Below are 6,883 nucleotides of genomic sequence, written 5' to 3' on the forward strand. Positions count from 1 at the left end.
AGCTATACATGTTCTATGCTATTTTACCTGAGAGAGAGCAACAGGAGTGATTAATTAGCTAGTTCATGCCCTTAGTACTTGTCCTCTCATGTCCGTGTTCTTCGTCCTGAACTTAATCTCAAAGAGTGATTTGCTTTTGTGGTGTTATGAACGCTTATAATATCATTACCATGTTGAACTTGATGATATCTTTGCTATGAAAACCGTTGGTGATGATATATATGATGCAAGAGTTTTTATATTAATTAATATGATGATGATGATGATGACTTATTATATCATTTTTGAAAGAAATTGCATATTAGTTTCAACTGGATGGATTCTAGCTAAGTGATCAAGTATATGCCATATCCATGTTACCTTGATCACTTAAGTAGGTGATCAAGTATATATAATATTGATATGACATATACTTGATGACTTAGCTAGGATCCATGCATCCAGTCAAACTAATCACCTAATGATTTAACAACTCATTATAATGTAAAACAATCACTAAATTAAATTGAAAACACAAAATTAAAGTAAAAATAAAAAATAAAACCAAAACACACCCAAACATTTAGTACCGGTTGGTGTTACCAACCGGTACTAAGGTCCTACGCACCCACGGAGCTGGCTCGTGCCACGTGGTTTCCCTTCAGCACCGGTTCGTATTGAACCGGTACTAAAGGGGGGGCTTTAGTGCCTACAATTTTGTGCCGGTTACCGAACTGACACTAAAGGGCCTTACGAACCGGTGCTATTGCCCGGTTCTGCACTAGTGTACACTTGTCTGCGGCGACTCCACCTCAACTGCTTTCTTGCTCTGTTCCCACTTTGATCAGCCTGTGACAACAACTCTTTGCACAACCAGTACAGCATCAAAAGGCCACAATAGGTAGTTGCTTTGGCCAAACAGGAGGTGAAAGGAAATGCAGAGCATCTCTTTTGCATGGCACAAGACATTCAGGTTGTCTTTAAGTACAATAATTCAATTCTTATCTGATTTTTGCTAATACAAGGAACAGTCTGAATATTGTTTATAAAATCAACGATCCTGACTAATTAAGCTAGAAGAAAATGTGCCCAAAGGAAATCCTTGCAGCCACTAGAAACAACAATGCTTGCATCATCAAAATATCGAAATTCACTAAGCATAGCAGGAAGGTCCGATTATTAAGGAGAAGCGAAGAGAAGCTCAAAAGAAACCCTCACTGCTAGCGTCATTAACACACAAGTTCCCCATAGCTTTTCCACTGCTCTCCCCAGAATTCCCATGCAATCAAAATCAATCACCAATCACCATGCCATAAATCAACAGAGTTAAGTCTTGGAGCATACAGAGGTGTCCACACCTGCATCATATAGAAAAGGAAGAAGGAGGGGTCAGGTTGGGGAGGATCTCGTCGAGCGCAGCCATTACATAATCCATAATTATAACTAAGTAAAAAAATGCCTTCTGCTCGACGGCTTCATCTATTAATGAGAGTTGTTCAATCACTATAGACACATTTAACATGCAGATACTGATAAAATAGCAATTAACTTTGATGATCTAATTCAAGCATTCCTCTAGTGCAGAAGGTTCATGGCAAACAAATGGAAAATATTTCTATCAATATTATGTTTTCAACCTTCGCAACAAAATATATCGCAGAAGATAGCAGAAAAAGTGGAATATATTCAGGATCCACCTGAACAGAAAAAGAAAAGGTACAATAATAAGAAAATCAAGCATACTGCATTTTTTGTCTGTACTTACAAAATCGTGTCCCACCTCCCATCCATCGATCCTGCACAAAAGTAGGTTATGGTCATATAGACGATGATAAGCAGTAAGTAACCTGATCACTGAAAAAATAACCTGATCTGTCTAATATAGAACAGTGCAACATAAAGTGCCTAATAAAGCACAAAAACATGATGCAAGCAAAAACTGCAGAATCAAATTTATAGCAGTCTATAAAGGTAAGGGCATAGTTTTTTTATATCATAAGCATCCTATGAAATTTAGAAAACTAAGTAACTTTTAGATCAATAGGGTGTGATGCAAGAAGTAATGTTAATTAACATGCAGACTCACTTCAAAATCATCGAGATGCTTTGTAGCATCAATGGAGATGTTTGCCACTGTTGTATGTGAAGCTTTCCTCAACCACTTAAGTATTCGACTCTCAGTTGATCATGGATAAGAAGTTCAGGGAAAAAGATACCATCATGAATATTTAGTAACTTGACTTCAATAAATCATGCATTTGTCGTTAATTAATCGAATTAATGCATACAATAGACAGGTCGGTGAACAGTTGATTGCTGAAAGATGTATATTGCATATATCTCCAAATCAATTAAATTAGCACAACTAAAAATTAGATTAAATCATATGCATGAAAATGCTCATAGATTAATTTCTCTAGCTCAATTGTTGAGATAATAGCTCTGCTCTCTTTAGTGTTCACGTTATGTCGGTGAACAGTTGATTGCTGAAAGATGTATTGCATATATCTCCAAATCAGTAATATAAATAGTACTGTTACTAAATTAGCATAACTAAAAATTAGATTAAATAATATGCATGAAAATGCTCATCGATTAATTTCTCTAGCTTCTATTATCGAGATAATAGTTGTGCTCTCTTTAGTGTTGATGTTTCTTCATGATACACGAGATGAACCTTCATCTAAAGAAACTGAGTTGAGATCTCTTTTTATTTGGTCTGGCATCCATACACTAACAACCATGAACTGGAAGGTAAATAGAAGCAACAACAATAAAAAAAGAGTGGTTTTTCCTCATGTTGGATCCATAACAGGGAGGAGAGATTGAGAGACAAGTTGTACCTTAGGCGTGCATGCGACCAAGAGCACGCACAAACAGATCGATGAAGAACCCAAGGCTCAGAAGACGCCTCTACTTCTCCTGCAGCATGCATCCATTTCAACATCGATCTTCTTCACACTGTCGAAGACGAGGAGGAGAGAGAGCCAGCCTCAACACCCTTCACCAATCCGGCTCGACCTTGTTCTCCTCCACATCCTCGTTGGCAGTGCCTTTCCCTCACTACTGGGACTGATTACATTAGGGTCAGAGACTGCAAGTAAACTCGCATGCCGAAATTCACTGCCCTCGTACATATTCAAACTTGGTTTTCAAGCAGTTTCCCCCGTAGGTGGCCAGAGATTTGCATCAATGTCACATGTTCAACAATCTCTCCAGTGACTAAAATATTCTTATCCACGGGCTGGAATCAACAAAGTATATCCAATGAATAGTTCTGAAGCCATATACTAAAATCTAAAATATGAAGACATGTTCCAGAAAACAAATTTAGTTTGCAAGAAAATACATTCCTCTAACAGAGACCTGAAAAATACAAATATTTTCAGTTTGCAAACGCATACCAACAAACAGGTAGAGGCCAGCAACAAACAAGAACATAGCACACTTGCAAATTAACTGAGGCTTCACTACCTTAAACCGAAAAAGAAAATAAAGATATCACAGGAGAAGTTTGGATGTACCCAATTCATCATAGCATCCCCCATCGACCCGTCTCCGGACGATGACCGTTGACTCCGACAGCTCCGATATCTCGGACACCGACATGAGCGGCCCGTTGGCACCGGATATCCTCCACCCAACGTCCTTGTGGGGGCTCAGGCACAGCTGCAAGCCCCATGGTCCTTCGTCAGAGGACGAGAGCGGCAACCAAGGAGGAGGGGACTATGCGGGGTTAGAGCACGGTGAAATGAACCAATCGTAAATGGAGCCGAATAACTTTTCCTAAGCCAACGTCACAAGAGAGTATCCTGAACCCTGCAAGCCAAATTGTTTTCCTCACTTCTGAACCCACACTGTCTTGAACAATGTTCCCCATCACCAATGCAGATGTATCAAACAGATCGTCCAAATTGTAAACATCAACAAATTCAGTTTTTTGTTGCTCCCCACCGACTATACGGCCTTAATACCGACGGAGTTGCATAAAGAAAGAAACGCAGAGACATGAAAGCAATTTGCAGTCTCAGTACCTCTCGCCTTTGAGGTTGTCGTCGATGCCTCCGTCATCCCCAAGATCCTCCTTCGGCGTTCCGCTCGCTTAAGCTCACACCATAGTACACAGAGGAAACACAACATTAAGCAGTTAGCAGTCCATAACTACCATATACACATCTAATCCGATCCGACGGCTCAAGAAAGATTCAAAATCCACTCACCGTGTCGTGATTGTCGTGGTCAACCAGGAGTCCAGGAAGGCTTCCCCGAGCTGGCTTTGGCACATGAGCGAATCCTGAACTAGACAAACACCATAAGAATCAGATCATCACCATGCCAATCAGAAAACGAGAGGTCTAGGGAAGATCAAAGAAACACCACAACAACCTAATCGACTATATCTCTTCTTTAATAATTTCTTTTCTTCTTTGTAAATCTAATTTTTCAACATGGCAGAAGGATTTATCCCTATCCAATCTTGCAGATCTAAATTTTCTATGTGCCATATATGTTAATACCCCCAGCCTAAAATCCGAGAAGTGCAAAAACAAAAAAACTGAGAAAGTTCCCCTGGTTATTATATGTTTTCGTCAAACTGGCAAAATCATCTGTAGGCAGTACAAGTTTTATGCCGCCTACAAGAACTGAACTTCCACGGCCACCTCACAAATGTAGGAAGAAGTTAGGCAAGCAACAATATATTGAGGATGAAAAATATGCTTATCGATACATGAGTAGAGAAAACAATCATATACCTTCATATTTAACGACGCAATTATCCTAGAAAAGATCTTAAGCATGGAGAGCTCTTCAACTGAATGAAAAACAACAAGTCTGCATATCAATCAACAACATAAGAGACAGTTTGTTAGCAAATCCAGCAGTAAACAAAAAACACACTGCTAATTCTTAATATCATAAACCTGTAAGATTTGTACACACAAAGCAATGTCAGTAATTCTTACGCCAAATCAGTATACCATCAACATAGTACAACACCGACTAAAGAAAATCATTTCAACATGAATCAGACGATCCATAGAGAACTAACTAAGGGATAATTAACGTGTAAATGCAGGCACATACCTCTACTTATAGAAGTATCTCTTACAGTATTCTCTTCCACAGCTTGATTACAGATCTAAGCTTCTATGTAGCATGCACCTGAGAGCCAGACATGGCAATGATGAGCATTGATATATTAAGAAATATATTCGTTCAAGTCAGAGGCAGAAAAAAGAGAACACTCATTCAGTTACAATTTTCTAACCTTTAAATTCTCACTCCTCTTCCACGAAAAAGATGCTAACTGAATAATATTATTCCCTGTCATAAGAATGATATTATTTGGTGTCCAAGAAATGTCAGGTTGCTGGATTAGTTCAAGGGACAATTTAGACAGCCAAAATAACAATAACATGCACGAATCAGACTCCTCTCTGTTTTTGCGTGGCTGTAGAGAAGGTTGTGGAGGACGGTGTGATCTCACCTGACAGGACTTGCCTCTGTTGCCATGCGCGAAGAAGAGGGGTGCGGAAGGAGGCGGCTGCGTGTGACGAAGATGGTGCGAGGATGGAGGCGGCAGCGCTCGAACCACCATCGATGCTCCTCTCCTTCCTTCTCTCTCTCCCTCATCTTCTCTCACTTCTGCAGGGACTGGTCCATGGCGCTGCACTAAATCGAGCGCACCCGCCGTAGCTGCAGGTCGCCGTCGCTGCCGGAGACACCCGCCACGGTGCCCGCACGCCTCTGATCCGGCGGGATCCCCTACTCCTCCACCTCCATCGAGAAGACCAGGCGGTGACTGACGAGGAGGAGGGGTGCTGCGAGTTTGCTTCTGTTGCGTGGTAGAGCAGATTTGCTTCGTATTTACTCGGGGGAGGTGTTATCGCGGGACGGTTTTACCTCGACACAGTAAAAGGGAGACGACCACAGGTCAGCGAACCGCAGCCCCGTGCACGTACGCAAGCCCCGTAATCGACGCCCACAACGCCAGGACGAGACAGAGGAAGGTTCCACCCACACCCAATGAAATCGCCCACCCGGCACGCGCAGAATCAACCACCAGCCTCCAGCTGTCCGCGCAGCACACGACGTGATTGGGCAGCCGACTCGCTCTCGATTTACCCCGCAAATATCTCTCGCTCTCGGTTTACCTGGACAGTACCATGCCGACGTGGCTATCGCAAGAAAACGAGTTTGATGCACACCTTATTGTTTTGAATTGCCTCATCGATTATGGTAAGCACACCGGACATGCATCCGTTTTAAAGCGAAATCGGCAAGCCCGACTATTATAAACTCAAGTTGAAACACTGACCACTATAATTCAGAAAAAGAAAAAAAAATGATCATCGTTTTCCTAAATACCTTCCATTTATATTTGTAACTAGTAGAACGCCCGTGCGTTGCCACGGGCTCTTCAAAATTTATATCAGTATCTTTCATTTATCATCCTCTCATCTTGGGTGAATCTTGGGTGCTCTAATTAGCAGCGCAGCAATTAAGTATTAGGAAATTTCACCGAACCAACAATAACAAAGAATATGACATTTATCCTACTAATAAAGGGAGGTCATATTTTTTGTTCGGCATGCACTTCTGCGGAAAAGCCCCTATCCATTTTAGAATCAACCTGGCACGTGAAAAAATACATCTCTAAGGGTGTGTTTGGTTCACAGGAAATATGTAGGACTTTTAAAGGAACTGTCGTCCATAGGAAATTTTGCCTTGGTGGTGTTCGGTTCACAGGAAGCATGAAGAATACTTCAAATGAAACAAGGCCTTCTCGTATTAATTTTGCTTGAAAGATAGAATCCAGTCAGATCTCATGTTTTGACGAAAGCCCGAGGTGAGCCGGTGAGCAGTTCAATAAAAAACTTCATGCATGCATTGTACTCCACTC

At 41.2% G+C, this 6,883-nt stretch overlaps 1 long non-coding RNA gene across 6 annotated transcripts; it reads right to left on the reverse strand.

The window, feature by feature from the left end:
- Positions 1-871: 871 nt before the first annotated feature.
- LOC125527729 lies at positions 872-5,835 on the reverse strand. 6 transcript variants are annotated; one of them, XR_007292245.1, is made up of 10 exons: positions 5,468-5,835; positions 5,249-5,304; positions 5,065-5,142; positions 4,734-4,812; positions 4,014-4,273; positions 3,504-3,648; positions 2,823-3,223; positions 2,066-2,155; positions 1,745-1,775; positions 872-1,337 (listed from the first exon to the last, which is right to left on the reverse strand). It is a non-coding gene; the product is annotated as an uncharacterized LOC125527729 (long non-coding RNA). The 6 variants fall into 6 exon arrangements; XR_007292247.1 differs by having other exon boundaries at positions 3,504-3,665; XR_007292243.1 differs by having other exon boundaries at positions 3,504-3,705.
- Between the last annotated feature and the right edge of the window lie 1,048 nt (positions 5,836-6,883).

Source organism: Triticum urartu, unplaced genomic scaffold, assembly GCF_003073215.2.
Source record: "Triticum urartu cultivar G1812 unplaced genomic scaffold, Tu2.1 TuUngrouped_contig_4378, whole genome shotgun sequence".
Lineage (NCBI taxonomy): Eukaryota > Viridiplantae > Streptophyta > Magnoliopsida > Poales > Poaceae > Triticum > Triticum urartu.